Below are 20347 nucleotides of genomic sequence, written 5' to 3'. Positions count from 1 at the left end.
CATGTAAAATAGGGGCAGTGCGCGCCGCAGGCGCGCCAAAAAATTATAGGGGGGTGGCTTCGCGGGGAAGGGGCGTGGCCACAAAATAATAGCAATTCATAGTACGGTGCACAGTAGTCTACATTATTCAAATTACGCTGCACAGTAGCGCCACTACACCAGGTAGAGCCCCTTTTATACATTACAGCAGACAGTGTCCCCCTTTTTACACATTTCGGCAGCCAGTCCCCCTTTTTACACATTGCGGCAGCCAGTCTCCCTTTTTACACATTGCGGCAGCCAGGACCCCTTCTTACACATTGCGGCAGCCAGGCCCCCTTTTTACACATTGTGGCAGATAGACCCTTTTTACACATTGCGGCAGCCAGTCCCCCTTTTTACACATTGCAGCAGATAGACCCTTTTTACACATTGCGGCAGCCAGGACCCCTTTTTATACATTGCGGCAGCCAGGCCCCCTTTTTACACATTGCGGCAGCCAGTCCCATTTTTTTACACATTGCGGCAGCCAGTCCCCCTTTTCACACATTGCAGCAGCCAGGCCCCCTTTTTACACATTGCGGCAGCCAGGACCCCTTTTTACACATTGCGGCAGCCGGGACCCCTTTTTATACATTGCGGCAGCCAGGCCCCCTTTTTACACATTGCGGCAGCCAGTCCCATTTTTTTACACATTGCGGCAGCCAGTCCCATTTTACACATTGCGGCAGCCAGTCCCCCTTTTTACACATTGCAGCAGCCAGTCCCCCTTTTTACACATTGCAGCAGCCAGTCCCATTTTTTACACATTGCGGCAGCCAGTCCCATTTTTTACACATTGCGACAGCCAGTCCCATTTTTTACACATTGCGGCAGCCAGTCCCATTTTACACATTGCGGCAGCCAGTCCCATTTTTTACACATTGCGCCAGCCAGTCCCATTTTACACATTGCGGCAGGCGGTGTCCAGAGAGAGAGAGAGAGAGGGATATACTTACCTTGAAAGAACACTTTCTTTCAGGAAGAGTCTGTCTCCCAGAATATTTTATTTTTTCCCCGGTACATAGACGACTTGTTCCTCCTATGGACAGGGGGTGTGGAAAGGTTTGAACAGCTTATGCACACCACTAACTCTAGGCCGATTGGTGTCAAATACACTTACCAGACCAGCACAAGTTCCACACATTATCTGGACGTGCAGATCTCCATCAGGGGGGGAGTATTGCATACAGGGGTATATACCAAGCCCACTGACAGGAATACCCTACTGAGGGCCAATAGTCATCATCCTAAGGCCCTCAAGGATGGTCTGCCGCGTTCCCAGATGATCAGGGTATCTCGCCTGATCAGTGATCGTGATAAGTTGGGAATGGAGCTCGACAAGTTGATTTTAAAATTTGTAGAGCGGGGTTATGGCCGCCAACTCCTCACCAAGCATAAGCAGGAAGTGATGCAGTTATCCAGGGAATCCCTTCTTCAACCCAGTGATCGCCTAAAGAGGCCTGCCATTCCTTTCATCTCCAGATTTAACACCACAAGTCCGGTGGTACAGAGAGCGACAAGAGCCCTATGGCCCATCATTTCTTCCGATCAATCGCTGTCGACATTTAGGGGGACACGACCAATGATGTGCTTTTCAAGGGGCAAAAATATCAAGGATGTAATAGTTCATTCCGATATCACGGGATTCCAGGAGATGAAACAACAAAAACAGACCCCTTCAGCCTTTCTGGCCAGACAGCCTGGATGCTATAAGTGCATCAAATGTACCACGTGTGAAAATATGATAACTGGCTTTGAGTTTGACAATCCACATCGAGATAAAACCTATAAGATCAACTTCGTACTTACCTGCACGACTACACATATAGTTTATCTCATAAAATGTCCATGTGGACTTCACTACGTGGGTAAATCAGTAAGAACATTAAGAGAGAGGATGGCGCTCCACCGCTCGGCCATCAAACAAGCACTGGCAGGCAAGGAGTCGGAACAACCAGTGGCAAGACACTTCGCGGCGGCCAGACACACCATGAATGACCTTAGGCATATGATTATTGATCATGTACCTAAACACATCAGAGGAGGAGACAGAGATGGCAGACTTCTACGATTAGAAGCCATATGGATTTTTGAGCTAAATACAACTAACCCCCATGGACTGAATGAGAAGCTGAGCTGGAACATTTTTAAATAAGTTTTAGAGGCACAGAACTGGGAACCGTGCTTCACTGTGTGGTGACGACAACTCCTACAATAGCATTAATTATGTGAGGATAGCTCTATGCATTTATTAGATATTTTTCTTAGGGGCTGGTTTATTCTTGATTTTGATAGAGGTGATACCTGGTGACTTTTAGGCAGATCTGGCTGGGGGAGTCCATAAATATGAAGCAAGCAACTATATATGATTACAGTCTATAATCAATTGATAATATTTCCCCTACCAGTCTGTTCCACTGAGGACAGCATCCCAGCGGGCAACATGGGGGATCCATTTTTAAATTTAAATTTATTTCAATGCACTGCGTTTTTTCCTGTGTACACTCCCAGTTATCACCTAGTCAAATTGGCTCTATCAGTCTTAAAACTGATTTACATTACTGGTGGGGGTTCTGTATTTTAATATGTTTTGCACCCTTTCATTCTTCTTATCAGCGCCGCAGCCCGGCCGTCCTCAACATCGGGTAACTATGGCAACGACGCACAAGCGAGGCGCGTTGTGCATGACGTCAAACAAGGGAGCCGGAAGAGGGGACGGACCACATGCGGCCGGGCGGGCGTGATCGGATACACTCGGCGGGTTTTCTTCTTCTTTATAAGGTATGAATTTTACTTTGTTTATTGTTGTTCACCTTGACAAAGGGGCGCTTGGACCCCGAAACGTCGGATCACTACTTGAGTGAAATACACTTGATTTTCAGACAGACTTAGAGTGCCGCTTGTTTTGTCTTCCACTATATATATATATATATATATATATATATATATCCTATATATTAGCCCAGATCTGTGACTTTGTGTCTCATTTGCTAATGCTGGGCGGAGTCACAACACTGGGCGGAGTTAGTCAAATGAGTCACAGATCTGGGCAAATCTATAGGAGCAGAAGGGGTGCATACCTCCCAACTTTCTTCAGGCAGACAGGGGTGCACACTTCCCAGCTTTTTCAGGCAGAAGGAGGGACACACGCGCGGCGAAAAGGGGTCGTGGCCAACGGAAAGTGGGCGTGGCTTCGTGGGAGGACCCTTGATTACGAGCCAAGCCCCTGTTTTCGTCAGTGAGGGGGCATGCCCAGCGCTCTGTGAGCTGCTGGCATGCCCCTAGCCCAGGGGCGGATTATGAGTCTGGAGGGCCCAGGGCACTTGAGACAGGGGCGCCCTATCTAATTGCTGTGCCTGCTGCGGGTTTGGGGGCGTAGCCTAATCACGGTATGCGTGACCACGCCTCCTTATGCAAATTCCGGGAATTGGTTGTTTTTTTAAATTGGGATTTTGGCCCCTCAGCTAGGGGTAAATCCAGAGGGGGTTGTCGCTCCCCCCTACACACCCGCACAGGCAGAAGAAAGCAGGGAGGCTGCTGCCTCCTGCAACACCACAGACCTGCCAATACGCAGCAGCATGTGCTGACTGTAGCACAATGCTGCTGCTGTTGCTGGCAGGACGGGGGAGCTTCAGAGCTGGGACAGAGCTACTCCAGCCGGGGGCCCCCTAAAACTGTGGGGCCTGGGGTACATACCCCCTGCCCCTCCCCTTAATCCGGCTCTGCTGCCGGACCCCCCCTAAATCCGTACCCCCTGATGCCTCCTCTCCCTCTGTCTCCACTAAATAGACGCTGTGTGCATGCGCACAGCATCTATTCATCGCTGCTCTGCTAAGCAGAACAGCGAGTACAGGAGCTTCCCAACTGCCCCCCCACCCACCACGTGACACTGCGACCCGCGGGTGGGACAGCGGGACAGATCCCAAAAAATGGTACTGTCCTGCGAAAATCGGGACAGTTGGGAGGTATGGGGGTGTGTGAGGGGGTATGCCGTGTACAGACAGACGGGCACCGGCTCACTGTGTGCTTGACCCCCCACATCAGCATACTCAGCAGGGTCTCTCTGGCGCGGAGGAGCGTCACTTTCTGGCACATTCCACGCTTCTTAGCTGCAGTTTTGTGGGGCACCTGCCGCTGTGCAGGTTCCGTACTGCCTCTGTTATCTCCAGCCTTGGCAACCCCACCGCTAGCTGCAGCGCTGCTGCCCGCAGTGAGGTGCGCCCAGCTCCTTCACACACTATAGCCGGCAGGCAACGCTACAGAAGTCCGCGCTGCTTGCAGGCTCTGACCCACTCCTCCCTCCAGCCGCAGCGTCTCCTGGGGGCTAACCAGTCACTCCCAGTCTCCCCTTACCACAGTGCCCAGCAGCCGCGAGGTCCGCATGCATGCTATGACCCCCTCCTCCCTCCAGCCGCAGCGTCTCCCGGGGGCTAACCAGTCACTCCCAGTCTCCCCTTACCACAGTGCCCGGCAGCCGCGTGAGGTCCGCGGTGTGTGACTGAGGAGTGGAGGGAGGGATGCGGACGGGCAGAGGAAGCAGGACTCCAGCCTGAGAGAGTCAGCCATGCCAAGTCTCCACCAGCAGCAGATCCCAACAGGTTGGAGTGGAACAGCAGCAGCCAGCAGCAGTGACTCCGGTAAGACACATCTGTCTGTCACCACTGTTTTGTCCCTAATACCAATCTCTCCTGTGCCCTGTGTTCTGTCATGTCCCTGTCACCCCTGCCCTTGCCCTGTCACCCCTGGCCTTGCCCTGTCACCCTTATCCTGGCCCTTTCACCCTTATCCTGGCCCTGTCACCCTTATCCTGGCCCTGTCACCCCTATCCTGGCCCTGTCACCCCTCTGCTTGCCCTGTCACCCCTGTGCTTGCCCTGTCAACCCTATCCTGGCCCTATCACCCCTGTCCTGGTCCTGCCGCCCCTACCCTGGCCCTGTCACCCCTATCCTGTCCCTGTCATTTCTGTCCTGGCCCCCGTCGCCCTTGTCCTGGCCCCGTCACCCCTTACCTTGCCCCGTCACCCCAGTCCTTGCCCCGTCACCCCTGCTCTGACCCTGTCACCCCTGTCCTGGCCCCGTTTCCCCCCAGTTCTGACCCTGTTACCCCTGTCCTGGCCCTGTTACTGCATACCCTCCAACTACCTTTTTGACAGGTACAGTACCCGCAGCGCCTCCAGACCCCTCCTCAATGCACCACACCTCTGCCCCTTCCCCTCCACCACATGCAGCACCCCACCCCTCCCACACATGCTGTGCCTCCAGACCCCCTACACCACCCGCGGCCCCCCCTCCCCCACCCACGGTACCCCCGCAACCGCCCCTCCACCACTTGCAGCGCCTCCGGACCCCCTTCCCCATCTGCTGCACCACCCACACCTGCCCCTCCCCCACCCGTGGTGCCTCCGGACCCCCTACCCCACCCCCGGCACCCCCGCACCCATCCCATCCCACAGCACCTCTGGAACCCTTCACCCATCCGCAACATCCCCGCACCTGCCCCTCCCCCACCCGTGGCACCCCTGCCCCTCCCTCACCTGCAGTGCTTCCGGACCCCTCCCCCATCTGCAGCCCCCACTCCTCTGCCCATCCCCCACCTGCAGCACCTCCCGACCCTTCCCCATCCGGGTCCCCCCCCTGCATCCGCCCTCCCCTCCACCCGCAGCATCTACAGACACCCTCCCCCATCCGCAGTACCCCCCGCACCCGCTACATTCTGTACATCGTGCCCTGCAGGTGCTGTTCATGCTGTCGCAAGGGGCTGCGCCTTCTTCACCACCGCATGCCCTTTCATTATGCAATATTTAACCACTAACAAAGGGATGCAGGTAATACTCCATATAATACAAATATTGAACCCCAGAAAGGCATGCAAGGGTTAAGGGGGCGTTGCCCCTTACGACGTTGTGAAGAGCGCCCGTAGGGCGCGATGAAGCACCTAGTATATATATATATAAAGGGGGGGGGGGCTGGTGATCATGGACCGCACGGCATACATTGTGGAAGCTGAAAGACTATTAGGAGATAAGTCATCATATAAACCACTAGCAGCGGATCCGAAGGAATCCTTCGTGGAGGAACTCAGAGCTATCCTCCTTAAAGGCCTCAGGAATGAGACACTATCTAAGGAAGAGTACCAGTACCTCCTTAACACCAACCCCGTCACCCCCATCTTCTACTTTCTCCCAAAAGTGCATAAATCGATGACCAACCCACCAGGGAGGCCTATTGTGGCAGGAATAGATTCCCTAACATCCCACCTGTCGGAATACGTGGACATTTTCCTTAGAAAATACGTCATGGATCTACCCGCGTATCTTAAAGACACCACTTCAGTTCTGAACCTAATGGAATCACAAGGATGGAAAGACACGTACAGATGGGTCACGGTAGATGTACAGTCCTTATATACGTGCATCGAACATGATCAAGGAATTCAAGCATGCAACTTTTTCATGAGGAAGGATCATCTCATTACGGACGACCACCGGATTTTTATTTGTGAAATTATGAATTTTATCTTGAAACACAATTATTTTAAATTTCAGGATTAATTTTATCTCCAGACCTGCGGGACAGCGATGGGCACTATATTCGTGCCTAATTTCGCCAATCTTTTTATGGGCCACTGGGAAAATGAATATATTTTTACGGATCATCCTTTTAACCTGAATATAATTTTTTATAAAAGGTATATAGATGACATTTTAATTATATGGGATGGTGATGAAACCTCTTTTAAAGACTTCCTCATCTATATATCCGACAATACCATGAACTTGAAGTTCACATCCAACAACAACACGGAACAAATAGAGTTTCTAGACCTGATATTGACCCACCAAGGAAATGAGGTCATTACGAAGAACTTCATCAAGAAGGTGGACACAAACAGCTATGTCCACTATCGGAGCAACCACCTTAAACGATGGAAAAATAATATTCCCCTCTCCCAGTTTACCAGGATTGCACGAAACTGCAAGAAGACGGATGATCATGATGCCCAACTGTCAGTCTACTCAGAGAGATTCAAAGAGAAAGGATATCCTGAAAATATTTTAGCGGCAGCGAATACCAAAGCAAAAACCCTGGAAAGAAACAAACTTCTGGAATACAAACCCAAGGAGAATGATAAAGATAACGTTAGATTCATCACCACTTACAGTAAACACGACAACCTGATTAAACAAACACTCAAATCACATTGGAACATACTTTTAATGGACCCCATTCTCAAAGACTATTTACCAACCGAACCCCAAGTGGTTTTTAAGAAATCTCAAAATTAAAGGACCTCCTTGCACCAAGCATGTTAAGAAACTATGATACTCCAAAAAGCATACTACCGAGATGTGTGGGATGTTTCAAATGTGGTCATTGCAACATCTGCAAGTATGTGAACCCAAATAGAAAAACCTTCAAGAACACAGGTGAAACCAAGGAGTACAAAATTAAGCACTTTATTAACTGCAACACATGCTCCGTCATCTACCTTTTGGAATGCCCGTGCAAGATGAAGTATATCGGCAAGACAAAGAGGCCACTAAAAATCCGTGTACAGGAGCATGTGAGGAATATAAAGAACCGGGTCCAAACACATGCTGTATCCAGACACTTCCTACAATACCACGGTTCCAACCTGGAGGAACTCACGTTCAATGGTCTGGAATTAGTGACACTTGGAGAAAGAGGGAGGGACCTCTCCAACCTCCTATCAAGGAGAGAAATGTTCTGGATACACGAAATGAAATCTCTTCATCCGGACGGACTGAATGAAGGCTACGAAATAGCCCCCTTTCTATAAACGTAAGCCTGTACTCATAATCCCAAACTCCTGACATTATCCATCTGCCTTTTTTCTGGCTAAGTCCGGGTTGGCTCCCCAACTTCTGGACCACCTCTTCCACTACCCTGACTTCAGATTACAGTCATACCACACTGGATATGCCCAATTTCGTCCGATCTTGGAAGCCAAGCAGTGTTGGCCCGGCCAGTACTGGGTAAGGGAACTTCCCAAGAAGACCGGGTACTGTAATAACAACTAGATCAGGGGTGTGCTGTTTCTGCATCCTTTTACATTTTTTCCTCCCCCCCTTTTTTTTACCCCCTCCGTATATCATCTCTGTATTTAAAGCTATTAAGTCCTCGGTTCATAATGTATGCCTATATACTTTTAAATATCATTATAAATATAAGTCTCACCGTATGATCCTCCCTTTATTCATTTAAATTCATCCTATTTTTACTAACCGATATACATCTACAGAACATGCCTGACGTCGCAAATGGATGTCACTTTCATAGGAGAATCACTTTATTTTACATTCAACAGATTAGGGTTATGAATGACAGTTAAAATATACTATATACCCAATCTGTGATATTTATATGTGAAACACTAACGATATATGATTTTAGAATCATATATATGTACTGACTCTCGTTCTTCCTATTTGCATATGTTGCTTCCTGTGCGGAGACGGAGTTAGCATATCCGATCTATCTAACTACATGAATACAATTCAAGAAAATATGTCCGCCTGCACCTGCTTCCAGTATGAATTACTGTCATATCCCACGGACTCTGAGAAAATGGCCGCCGCACTTCCCTTCAAAGTGACCGGCGCATGCGCGGAAGGAAACCACGGACACCGGAAGTGGGGCGGAAATGACGCGTTTAGCGTCATATACCGGACTTAAACAAGTTCTGAAGTCTTTTACGATCTACAGAGTCTCTGTACACAATTTCTAAGCGCAAGTCAAGCGCTTCACCATATATACAGCCTCCCTCATTGTTGATTTCATTTATTATGTGTTCTTGAAACGTATTAGTATTTTTTTATCCTGTTAACACTAACACCAATGTATCACAGGAAGTGATGTCACTAATCACTTCCTGACCCATAGGGGTATAAATAGATGATGTGTCCCACTGTGCTTATTACCCCTTGATGAAGTCAGACCAGACGAAACGCGTTGGGTGAATTCCTGCTACTACTGAAAATCCTTAAGTTAAGCTGTTTTTCTATTTATCGGATCTCTTTTTTTAGCTAATTTTAGATACACAGTTATCTCCTATGGTACCTATTTTATGAGTACGAGGACCTTTTTTTTAGCACCTATTCTTATTGCCTTCATATTTATTATAATCTCTATGTCTTTTTTTTAATGCTTTTTTGAATGCTTTTATACGATTTTCTAACTTTTTAAAAAAAACAAGCATTTCATGTATGTTGCCTTTTATGTCTAAAAGAACTTTTTAACAAATTACGTTCGTTATAAATAAACCCCGCTTCTGCTTTTAAATTTATATTTTTAGTCTCATATAGTTTTTACCACAGGTGGTCGCTCCGATCTTATCTGCATTTCCTATATATATATATATATATATATATTAGAAGAAGGCAATACTGTGAGTAGTAACCCTTTGTAAAACACTGAGCTCATATATGATAGGGGCCCATACTTAGGGGAATGGTCAGCCTACAAAGGGGGGCTTTGCTCATTGTAAGGGCTTGTATTTTAAAGTGTTGCTTTGATTTGTAAATGTATGTGAGTTGGAATCAGCAAAAGCAGGAGCTGGAAGCCGAGTGAAATGGAAGTGCAGTGAGCTGGAGTATCGGTGCCACAGGAGAGGTCCCACTCAGAGGGGGCACTGGAGTACTACGGCTGCATAAATGCGAAGGACCAAGAACCGCACAAAGATAGATAAGTATAAGCCAGTATAATTATTGTATAAGTGAGATTGTTTGTCTTCTACTTTTTCTTTTTGCTTCTTTTTCTTTGAGAGTAACAGGGAGTTAGACCTTACAAACAATATGGGAGGGGCTTTGATTGGGGACCTCACTCAGTGCATGTCGTGCAAGATGTATGCACACCTGGAGCTACCGGCCCAGTGTGATTACATCTGCACAAGGTGTGTGCGAACGGTTGCTCTGGAAGCCCAGGTAACTGATCTAGAGCAAACTGTTATGCGACTGAGGGAGATTCACACAATCTCGAGCGAAGTTTAGACAAAACAGTGGAGGAGTTGCGGGAGGGGTCACTGGTAGAAGAGGATGATGATCAGGTAGCCAGCTGGGTCACAGTTAGAAGGAAGAAAAAGAGGGGGAGGCTCGACATCTCCGAACTATCAAACCCGAACAAATTTGCCCGACTGGACGAGGAATCGGAGGATGATAGTGAAGAAATGACGGTGCCGGAGGAGACTGCTCCCTCTAGCATCCAGAGGAGCGGTCCCTCTGGCGCGGTTGGGATAAAAGATAGTGAGGTACCTAGTCAGATTGTGGTGGTAGGGGATTCTATCATCAGGAAGGCAGATAGGGCAATCTGCTACCGGGACCGTGATCGCCGTGCAGTCTGTTGTCTCCCGGGTGCTCGGGTATGGCACATCGAGGACCGGGTAGATAGATTGTTGAGAGGGGCTGGGAAAGACCCGGCGGTCTTGGTGCACGTTGGCACCAATGACAAAGTTAGCAGAAGGGGGGATGTCCTTAAGAAAGACTATAGGGACTTAGGAAAGAAACTTAAGGCAAGGACATCTAAGGTAATATTCTCCGAGATATTACCCGTGCCAAGCGCTAGTCCAGGGAGGCAGAGGGAGATTAGGGAGGTAAATGTGTGCCTTAGGGACTGGTGCAGGAAAGAGGGGTTTGTGTTCCTGGAACACTGGGCGGACTTCTCAGTCAGGCGCCATCTCTTTTGTCGTGACGGATTGCACCTGACTGAGGAGGGGGCAGCGGTGCTGGGGGGAAGGATGGTTAGAAGGTTGGAGGAGATTTTAAACTAGGAGCCTGGGGGGAGGGTTTAGCTAGAAACTACGGGTCATGCAGTGAGAATAGTGGGAATGGCGGTAGAAAACGAAATGGGGGAGAAGTTGGGGGGAGGGTAAGAGCAGGCGGTAAGGTTACTAACATGGGTACTAAAAGAGATTTTACCAAAGCACTAACCAATGACGATTACAGGTCATCATTGCTACATAAGGTGAAAGATGTCCCTAATGCAAGGGAAAATACTTATCTTAGTTGTATGTATGTAAATGCTAGAAGCATTACTGGTAAAAAGGGCGAACTAGAAATACTTGCAGCACGCAAACAGTATGATATTATAGGCATTACTGAAACTTGGTGGGACGAATCTCATGATTGGACAGTCAATCTAGGGGGCTATACACTGTTTAGGAGCGACAGACTAAATAAAAAGGGTGTAGGGGTGTGTCTTTACATAAAGACATTTTTAAAACCTGATATACGGGAAGATATTCAGGAGGGGACTGTAGACACTGTCGAGAGATTATGGGTAGAAATTGCATGCGGGGAAAAAGGAATAAAAAAGTTAGTATTGGGTGTATGCTATAGGCCGCCTGGTATCAATGTATCTGATGAGGAATTGTTACTAAAGCAAATTGAAAGAGCAGCAGGAGTAGGAGACATAGTAGTGATGGGAGATTTTTTTTTTTTTTAAATTGTTTATTTTAATTTTTAGGTTATGAATATCGCCACAGCTCCCCACCACACGTGGGGTGAGCTGTTGTCATGTAACAGATACAACCAAAAACAGAGATATAACTCTAGAACATGAATCATGCGGTTCCCATCTTGTGACAGGAAAGAAAGGAGGTAAATAAGAGGAATAGGATAACATGTGAGTCATTAATCATACATTTGTTGAAATGAAAAACAGTTATGGATTATACCTCTGGGTGAGAGTAAAGAGAAGACCCTACTGTCGGGTGGGAACCGGATATTACGCACTCAGCGTATGGCATTAGAAAGATGAAGTCTAGGGAAAGAAAGAGAGAGCAAGAAGAGAGAGAAGAGGGAGCGGGTCAAGACGGGATGGGAATAGGATATAGGGGGGGGGGGGGGAAGACCCAGGTTTGGGGGGGCCGCTAGTGCGCCTCCTCAATCCGCTGATCACGAGTAGGGCGTTAGTATAAGAAGGGAAAAATGCTACCTGAGGGACACGAAGAGGTCACATTAGGGGGCGAGCTTGTAACTACTTGTCAGGATAGGTGGACACCGAACTCAGAGCAGGAGAGCCATCGAGCTTCCGGGGGATCGTAATCCACTTGCGGGAGCCTGTGAATCGAACCAAAGTTCCCAGCTCAGAAGAAACTGGAAAGATCTATTATGGAGATATGCAGTGATTTTTTCCATGCTTGCGAGGTACCATACCTTGTTGATGACCTGTCTAATAGGGGGTGGCTCCCTCTGTTTCCATTGAAGGGCAATTGAGCATCTAGCTGCGTTTAGGATCTGTGTCAGTAGTTTACCGGAGTTTGGGGGTGCGTTAGCAATGGGGAGTCCTAGTAGGAAGGACCAAGGGGCTTTTTGTACTTGAGTCTGGAGTACTGTACTCAACAGGTGTGCGATTGCATCCCAGAATATTGTGATTTTAGGGCACGTCCACCAAATATGGAGGAAAGAGCCATGTTCCCCGCATTCTCTCCAGCACATGGGTGATGAGGATGGAAACATTTTGTGGAGTCTTGAGGGGACAAGATACCACCTGTATAAGATTTTGTATGCGTTTTCCTTTACCAGGGTTGAGATAGAGGACTTCGCGACCGCAGCGAAGATGTCCGACCAATCGTAGTCATCAGGTACCGGCCCTAAGTCCCGTTCCCACTGGAGCACGAAGGCCGGGGTCGTCTTCAGATCCCGATTCTGGAGAAGGGAATACAGCAGAGAGATGATTCCTCGCTCGAGTGGTTTGTGATAACAGTAGGATTCCAGCGTGGTGAGAGGTTGGAACGGGGACGTGTTTGATAAAGAAGTGATAAAATGTCTCAGCTGGAAATAGGTGAAAGGGTTTGCCTCCGGGAAGTCAAATTTCGTCATGATGTCCGATAGAGGAGCGCAATTTCCATCGGTGAGCATGTCCAGAACAAAGCGTATGTTCCGTTCCGCCCATGGACCCGAGCGGGATAATGACTGACCCGGTGCAAATGAGGGGTTGTCCCATAAGGGGGTAAGCGCCGAGGGAGATGTCAGTAAGTGAAAGCGACGCGTGCAATAGTCCCAGATCTGACAAGTGAACTCTAGCACCGGGTGCAATTGTAGGTGGGGAGATCTGGATCTAGGGAGGGATAGGAGTAGGGATGACAAAGATGGGATGTGGCTAAGTGCCGACTCCAGCTGGAGCCAGCGTAAAGTCTGTGTAGGGGCGAACCAGGTTACCGCCTGGCTAAGGTGGGAGGCCAAATAATATAGGCGGATGTCTGGGAAACCTCTACCTCCTTCCTGCACTGGTTTGCGCAGGGTTGAGAAGCCTATTCTAGGCACCTTGTTCCTCCACACAAATCGGAGCAACCATGAGTGGACTTGTGCTAAAACAGATTCCGGAACCTTCACTGGTAGTGTCTGAAACAGGTAAAGTAGACGGGGAATAATGTTCATTTTCAGAGCTACAATGCGACCCAGCCAGGAGATAATTAGTGATTGCCATTTATGGAGGTCGGCTTTAAGGTTTTTGAACAGTGGCGAAAAGTTTTCCTTATATAAGTCTCCGTAGCAGCGGGTAATAAAGATCCCCAGATAACGAATTTTAGAAGCGCACCAGGTGAATTTAAAGTTGCTTTGCATGTGGGATAATCGGGGAGGGGGGATGTGGAAGGGGAGAGCCTCCGTTTTGGACCAGTTTACTTTGTACCCCGAGACTTGGCCATATTCAAGGAGGAGGTCAAAAAGGTTCGGTAAAGAAGTGTGTGGTGAGGAAAGCGATAGGAGGACATCGTCTGCAAACAAAGAGATTTTGTAAGTGGAGCCCCCCACCTTCAGTCCCCCGATGTCGGGCGAGGCTCGGATGCGGGCTGCTAGAGGCTCTATAACTAAGGCAAAGATCAGAGGCGAGAGTGGGCAGCCCTGTCTGGTGCCGTTGGAGATAACTAGAGGGTCCGACTGCACTCCGTTCACAGATACTCTGGCGGAGGGGCACGAGTACAGGGCCTGGATTCCTGTGAGAAACTCCCCCTGAAAGCCGAAGTGGGCAAGTGTTTCGAATAGAAAGGGCCACCCTATCCTGTCAAACGCCTTCTCTGCGTCCAGAGAAAGCAAAAGAGCAGGAGTGTGCGTGAGGTTGATGTAGTGAGCAAGGCTAACAATGCGTCTTGTGTTGTCTCGGGCTTGGCGGCCGGGAATAAATCCCACCTGATCATTATGGACAAGGTGTGGTAATACACTATTCAATCGTAGGGCTAAAATTTTTGCGTAGATCTTGATTTCCGAGTTAAGTAGCGAAATAGGTCTATAGTTAGCGCAATTAGAAGCGTCTTTGCCGTCCTTGTGGATAACTATAATTTTAGCCTCCAGAGCCGATTTGGAGAAAGAAGCTCCCTGTAAAACAGCGTTGAAGAGGGATGAAAGGTGGGGTGTAAGTTGGGGAAGAAAAGTCTTGTAATAGGCGGCCGTAAAGCCGTCTGGGCCCGGCGCCTTGGTAAGTTTTAGGGCTTTAACCACGGTGGCGATTTCTTCATCGGAGACCTTTGAGTTTAATCCTGCGGCTTCCGATGGGCTCAGACAAGGCAGCCGGCATTGGGACAGGAAGGCACGGATGGCCTCATGAAAGTCCGGTTTCGATTGAGTGGGCCCATGGGCGTTGTATAGCTTTTCGTAGAAGCGAGAGAAAGCTTCAGTAATACCTTTAGGGTCAGCTGTTTTCTTGCCAGAGGAGGACTGGATAGATAGGACATTGTTCCTAGCAAGTTTAGCCCGAAGTCTAGAAGCTAGTAGTCGGTCAGCTTTATCCCCTTTTTCGTAAAAGGACTGATTAAGCCATTTCAGGCTAGTCTCTGCCTTCGCCGTCAGGAGCATATTTAGTTCTCCCCTGGCCGCGGACAGGGACGAACGATCTGCTTCGGAACCAGTTTTTTTGTGTTTTTGTGAGAGGGACGTCACTAAGTCCGAGAGCTCCCGGATGCGTTTGGATCTGGTCCTCTTATTATGAGATGAGGCACTAATCAGGCTTCCGCGTATTACTGCTTTGTGGGCGTCCCATAATATCATAGGGGAAATAGATGGGGATATATTTGTATCAAAGTAGTGTGAAATTTCGGCAGCTATGCGAGTTTTTGTTTGAGGGTTCAGGAGGAGTCTGTCATTCAGCCTCCAAACAGGGTGCCGAACGGGGGGGTGCGGGCCAGGGACGTCCACAGAAACCGGGCCGTGGTCTGACCACGTGCTCGGGAGGATGGAGGCGTCAAGAATGCATTGGGCTGGTTCTGCACTTAGAAATATCATGTCCAGTCTTGTGTAGACATCGAAAATGGGGGAATAATATGTGTAATCCCTAGCATTTGACTCCTTCGTTCTCCAGGTGTCGAAGAGGAGGTGCTGTGACAGCAGGTGGTTTAGAGCGGCTGCGTTGCGCGAGTGTAAGGAGCGCATGGATCTCGGCAAAGGTTTTGATCTGTCCAAGTCGCTGTCCAGAGTTATGTTAAAGTCTCCCCCCAACACCACGCTGCCGTTTCTGTGCAAGGCTAAGAGGCTATTTAGGGAGCGAAAGAAAGGGGCCTGAAGCTGGTTTGGAGCATATACGTTCAAGAACGTATAGGGGGATCCATTTAATAACCCTACTAATAGCAAGTATCTGCCTTCTGGGTCCCGCAGTATTTCAGAGGGGGTAAAATCTAGATGGCTAGCAAATAGTATAGAGACCCCCTTCTTCTTGCGCATGGGGTCGCAAGCATGGAAAGATTGTGGGAAAGATTTTGATCTAAGTTCGGGGTGCGACTTACCCGAGAAGTGGGTCTCCTGTAGGAATACGATGTCACCACTGAGTTGCTTAAGGGACTGGAACAAAAAAGAGCGTTTACGTGGGCTGTTTAATCCCTTCGTGTTCAGGGTAATTATTCTAAGAACCATGGTGTTGAGGTGGAGCACAATTCCTGTGGGAGCGCATCAGCGGGGCCCCTGGGGAGAGAGGGGAAAGGAAAGGGGAGGAAATCAGAGAAAGAGGGGGAGAAAGAGTAAGAGAACAGAAGGAGCATAGGCAAAAATTAGTATCCATAACTTGATAACAGAGAAATTCCATTCTCACTAGTCGGACCCAAGGAAGAAGGAGACCCGCAGGTCCAGTTCGTCCGACGTCGACCTCGGAGGTCGAGTGGGGGGTGGATGAACCCGGCCGGTTGAAGAGAAGACCGGGTCCCGTGTGTGTACAAACTCAATTTAAATGTATGTATTGCGGCTTGTAAGCCAAAGGAGCTAACGGGGAAGGGAGGGGAGGGAGGGGAGTGGGGAGAGGAAGGGGGTGAGTCGCATATTGCGGTTGGTAGGCAGAAGAAACCAACAGAGGGGGGGGAGAAAAGCAAGTTCGAGGGAACTAAAGGTACATGTGATATGTCTGTTACGAAGCAACAATAGTAGCATTGGGATCAGTTTGGATTAAGAAAAGGAGGTTCGGCCCCGTCGGGCCGCTCGCGGCAGGAGCCCGCGCGGCCAGGCGCGCGGGACCCTGTCCCAAGGGCCCGGGAAGGCCCACCCAAAACACATTCACCAAGGCAACAAGCGGTCAACAGCAGTTATCTAGCGGGCTCCGCGCCATTGAATGGGGGGTGAGTGGAGGCGAGGGGGGGGGGGAGGGGGGAGGAAGGGGAGCATAAAGGAACCAAGGGTAAACACGGCATGGCAATCACAGAGCAACAATAGCAACACTTAGAGTAGTATGAGGTAATAAGAGAGAGGCGGCGGCCCAGTCGGGCCGCCAGGGACAGTAGCCCCCGCGGCCAGCCGCGGGGAGCCCCTGCCCCAGGGGCCCGAGAAGGCCCGCCCGCCAGACATGCAGCAGTGTAATAAACAGTGAATAATTGTTATATAGAGGGCCTTGCACCCCATGCGAGCCTCAGCAAGGCGCACCGGGATCTTCCGTGGTACACTGAGGGCCCGTTCAGGCATCACGGCCCTGTAAGGCCCCTAACATATAGCGGCTCATGTATCCAAAGAGGTACGTGTTGTCGGTCCAACTGTGTTCCATTCTGGAGATGGGGCCGTGAGGGAAGGGGAGGTGTTGACTGGTAGAGGTCGTTGAGAGGCGGCCGGGGGGGCGGATATGTTCAGTTGACGGAGTAGTTGTAGGGCTTCGTCCGGTGATCTGGCAGAGAGGAATTTACCATCCGCCCTGACCTGGAGGGCAAAGGGGAAGCCCCATCTATATCTGATGTTGCTGTCTCTCAAGGCTTTGGTTATGTCCTTTAATTCCCGCCTCCTATTCAGCGTAACTGGTGACAGGTCCTGGAAGATTGAAAGATCTGAGCCTTCGAAAGAGGTAACCGGAGACCTCCGAGCTTTGGCGAAGACTTGGTCTTTGGCCGCAAAGTAGTGAAACCGTAGGATCACATCTCTCGGTGTTGTTGCCTCCTGGGATCTAGGACGCAGGGCTCTGTGAGCTCTATCTAGGAGTAACATGTCGTCTGGAACGGAGGGGGCGAGAGTGCGGAAGAGGCGGAACAGGTAATCCATGAGGTGGGATTGCTCCACCGTTTCGGGAACGTTACGGATTCGAAGATTGTTCCGACGGCCTCTGTTGTCTAAATCTTCTTGTTTATCTGCCATCAGCATAACATCGGTACGCATTTGGGTCATCTCCTGTTCCGATTCTTGTTGGAAGGCTATGAGCTCTTCTTGTTTTCTTTCGATGGCGTCGACTCTGGAGCCCAGGTTGTCCACATCGCTTTTCAGGCCCGATATCGCCTCCTGTACCTCCGCGCGGATTGATTTCTTAATGTTGCGCATTTCGGACAGGAGAAGGGCGACGTCTGCTTTTGTGGCGGGTGTAGAGGAAGAGTCATCATCTGAGTCCCGGTCAGAGGTGGGTGGGGGTGAGGCAGATTTCCGGGTGGAGGATGGGGTAGAATTCTTGAAGTAGCCCACCAAGTTATGGGCGTTCGGCTTTTTCCCCCCTTTAGGCATCGTGGTGGTGAGGGGTGAGAAAAATTGGTAGTCAACACCTAGGCAGGTATGGGGGAGCTCCTAGAGCATTAGGATCGCACACGGGACCTGGAGCGCAGTATGACAAGATCACATGGTGAACGGTTCACGGGAGGATGGCCCGCAGAGCCCGGTCGGGTGTGCTGAGGTGGGAGGGTACACCCTTAAGCCCCCAGTTAGTTTAGGATCTCCCGGGGTCACTGTTGGGGTCGTCCAATGGGCCGCGTCGGTTGTCTATGTGGGCGTAAGAGATGGCGCCCTGAGGGTGCCCCTGGTGGTGTCAGTGTTCGTGGGCCCACTATTATATGTCAGCCAGCAGTGGTGCGTGAATAGGAGGGGGAGAGCACGCGTCAGGCAGTGTGTCTCCTCTGGTGCTGTGCGCAGCGGTGCCCCGTCGTCCGTGCGTGGGAGGCAGTGCAGCCAGATGGGGTGAGCCTGGACCATAAGGGTCTGTTCTGATGGAGCTCAGACCTGATGCAGCACCGCGAGTCTGGGGAGGGCAGATGAAGGGACACTCAGTCACTCAGACTCCGGGCCACGATCTCATCTATCCCCAGCTTCAATGTAGGGCTATGTTATGTATCTATGCCCCCTGGCCCAGGAGTGTGACCCTGAGCGAGGGCACCTGCGACGTTTCCAGGGGATCTATAGCTGAGCCAGGCCTCTGCCAAGATGGCCGCCGCTGCTCCCTCCGTCTCGTCTGGTAGGCCGGGGATGTGAGCAGGGCCAGGATAAAGCCCCTACAAGGGCCGGTGATGTGATGTCCCGTGGGTAAAGAAAATATATTTCTTTTGTGTGTCGGGGCAGCGGGGAGAGGTGTCCGCGGTGAGATGCTGGGAAACACCAGCGTGTGACTCACCCGCCGCGCGAGGCTGTCTCCGTCCGCCGCTCAGAGCTCCGTCTTCCTACCTCACTCGCTGAGGACCCTAGGGAGCTCCGGTGCAGGGGGTATCTCTCTCCGCCCGCCTGTATTCTTCGACGGGGTAAGTTGCGGTCGTCTCCCGGGTAACGCCGTCCGCAGGCCGCAGGGCAGTGCTGAGTAAGGGAGGGGAAGCCGTACTCCAGCCCCCGGCTTCTGATGGAGGGGAAGGCCGCAACCCGCGGGAACCCTTAAAAGGGCTCCCCGGCTCCGCAACCGATGCCCCTCGCCCTGGGTGACAAAGGGCACAGGAATCTGTGTCTGTGCTCCCGTGGGGTACAGCAAGTCCCTGCAAATAGTCTATTTATGTGTGGGGCTGCAGGAGCTCACATGAAATGCTTCCTCACAGCACACCAGCCAGGCCACGCCCCTCGTGATGGGAGATTTTAACTATCCAGAGATAAACTGGAAAAACGATTCATGTGATACTGCTAGGGGCAATATGTTTTTAAACACACAATGATAACTACTTAGTTCAACTAATTGAGGAACCAACTAGGTACAATGCAATCTTAGACCTGGTATTAACAAACAATGGGGATTTGGTATCAGGTATTATAGTAGGGGAACCCATAGGAAACAGCGACCACAATATGGTCACATTCAATATCAGTTTTCATAAACAGCCCTATACTGGCTCAACTAGGACTCTAAACTTTAGCAAAGCGAATTTTGAAAAGATGAGGGAATTTTTCAGGGATATTGAATGGGAAGGTTTGTTTTTAGGAAAAAATACTACGGAGAAATGGGAGGTACTAAAATTCCTGCTAGCTAAAAATACACTCAAATTTATTCCTACGAGCAGCAAAAAAAGGAATAAAAATCATAAACCGATGTGTCTTAACAAAAATATAAAGGAACTTATGGGCAAGAAAAGGCGAGCATTTAAAAAATACAAATCTGACGGGGAAGCAGAATCATTTCAGCACTATAAGGAATGTAATAAAATATGCAAAAAGGAAATAAGAGCGGCTAAAGTAGAGACTGAAAAACTAGTAGCAAAGGAAAGCAAAGCGAATCCCAAAAAAATCTTTAAGTACATTAATAGCAAGAGATTAAAGAAGGAGAGTATAGGCCCTTTAAAAAACAAGCAGGGAGTCTTAAGCAAAAATGATAATAACATAGCGGACACACTAAATTAGTTTTTTTCAACAGTATTTACTAGAGAGGACCCAATTCAGGGACTAACACGTAATCTCAATAATGAGAATATCCCACTGATAGGTACTTATTTAAGCGAGGAAGTAGTCTGTGACCGATTAAAACATTTAAAGATTAATAAATACCAGGCCCCGATGGTATTCACCCAAGGGCTCTAATGGAGCTTCAATCTGAACTTGCAAAACCGCTATTTTTGATCTTTAAGGATTCAGTAATATCAGGTATGGTTCCCAAAGACTGGCATATAGCGGAAGTAGTGCCTATATTCAAAAAGGGAAGTAAAGCTGAACCAGGTAATTATAGACCAGTTAGTCTTACTTCTA

General features: G+C 49.5%; 1 pseudogene; it reads left to right on the top strand.

The window, feature by feature from the left end:
- Positions 1-7937: 7937 nt before the first annotated feature.
- LOC134949105 (5S ribosomal RNA) lies at positions 7938-8055 on the top strand (annotated as a pseudogene).
- The last annotated feature ends 12292 nt before the right edge of the window (positions 8056-20347 follow it).

The sequence above is a fragment of the Pseudophryne corroboree genome, chromosome 1, assembly GCF_028390025.1.
Source record: "Pseudophryne corroboree isolate aPseCor3 chromosome 1, aPseCor3.hap2, whole genome shotgun sequence".
In the NCBI taxonomy this organism is placed as follows: Eukaryota; Metazoa; Chordata; class Amphibia; order Anura; family Myobatrachidae; genus Pseudophryne; species Pseudophryne corroboree.
Note: the sequence above shows the minus strand (reverse complement) of the source record. Positions and strands in the feature narration are given on the sequence as shown.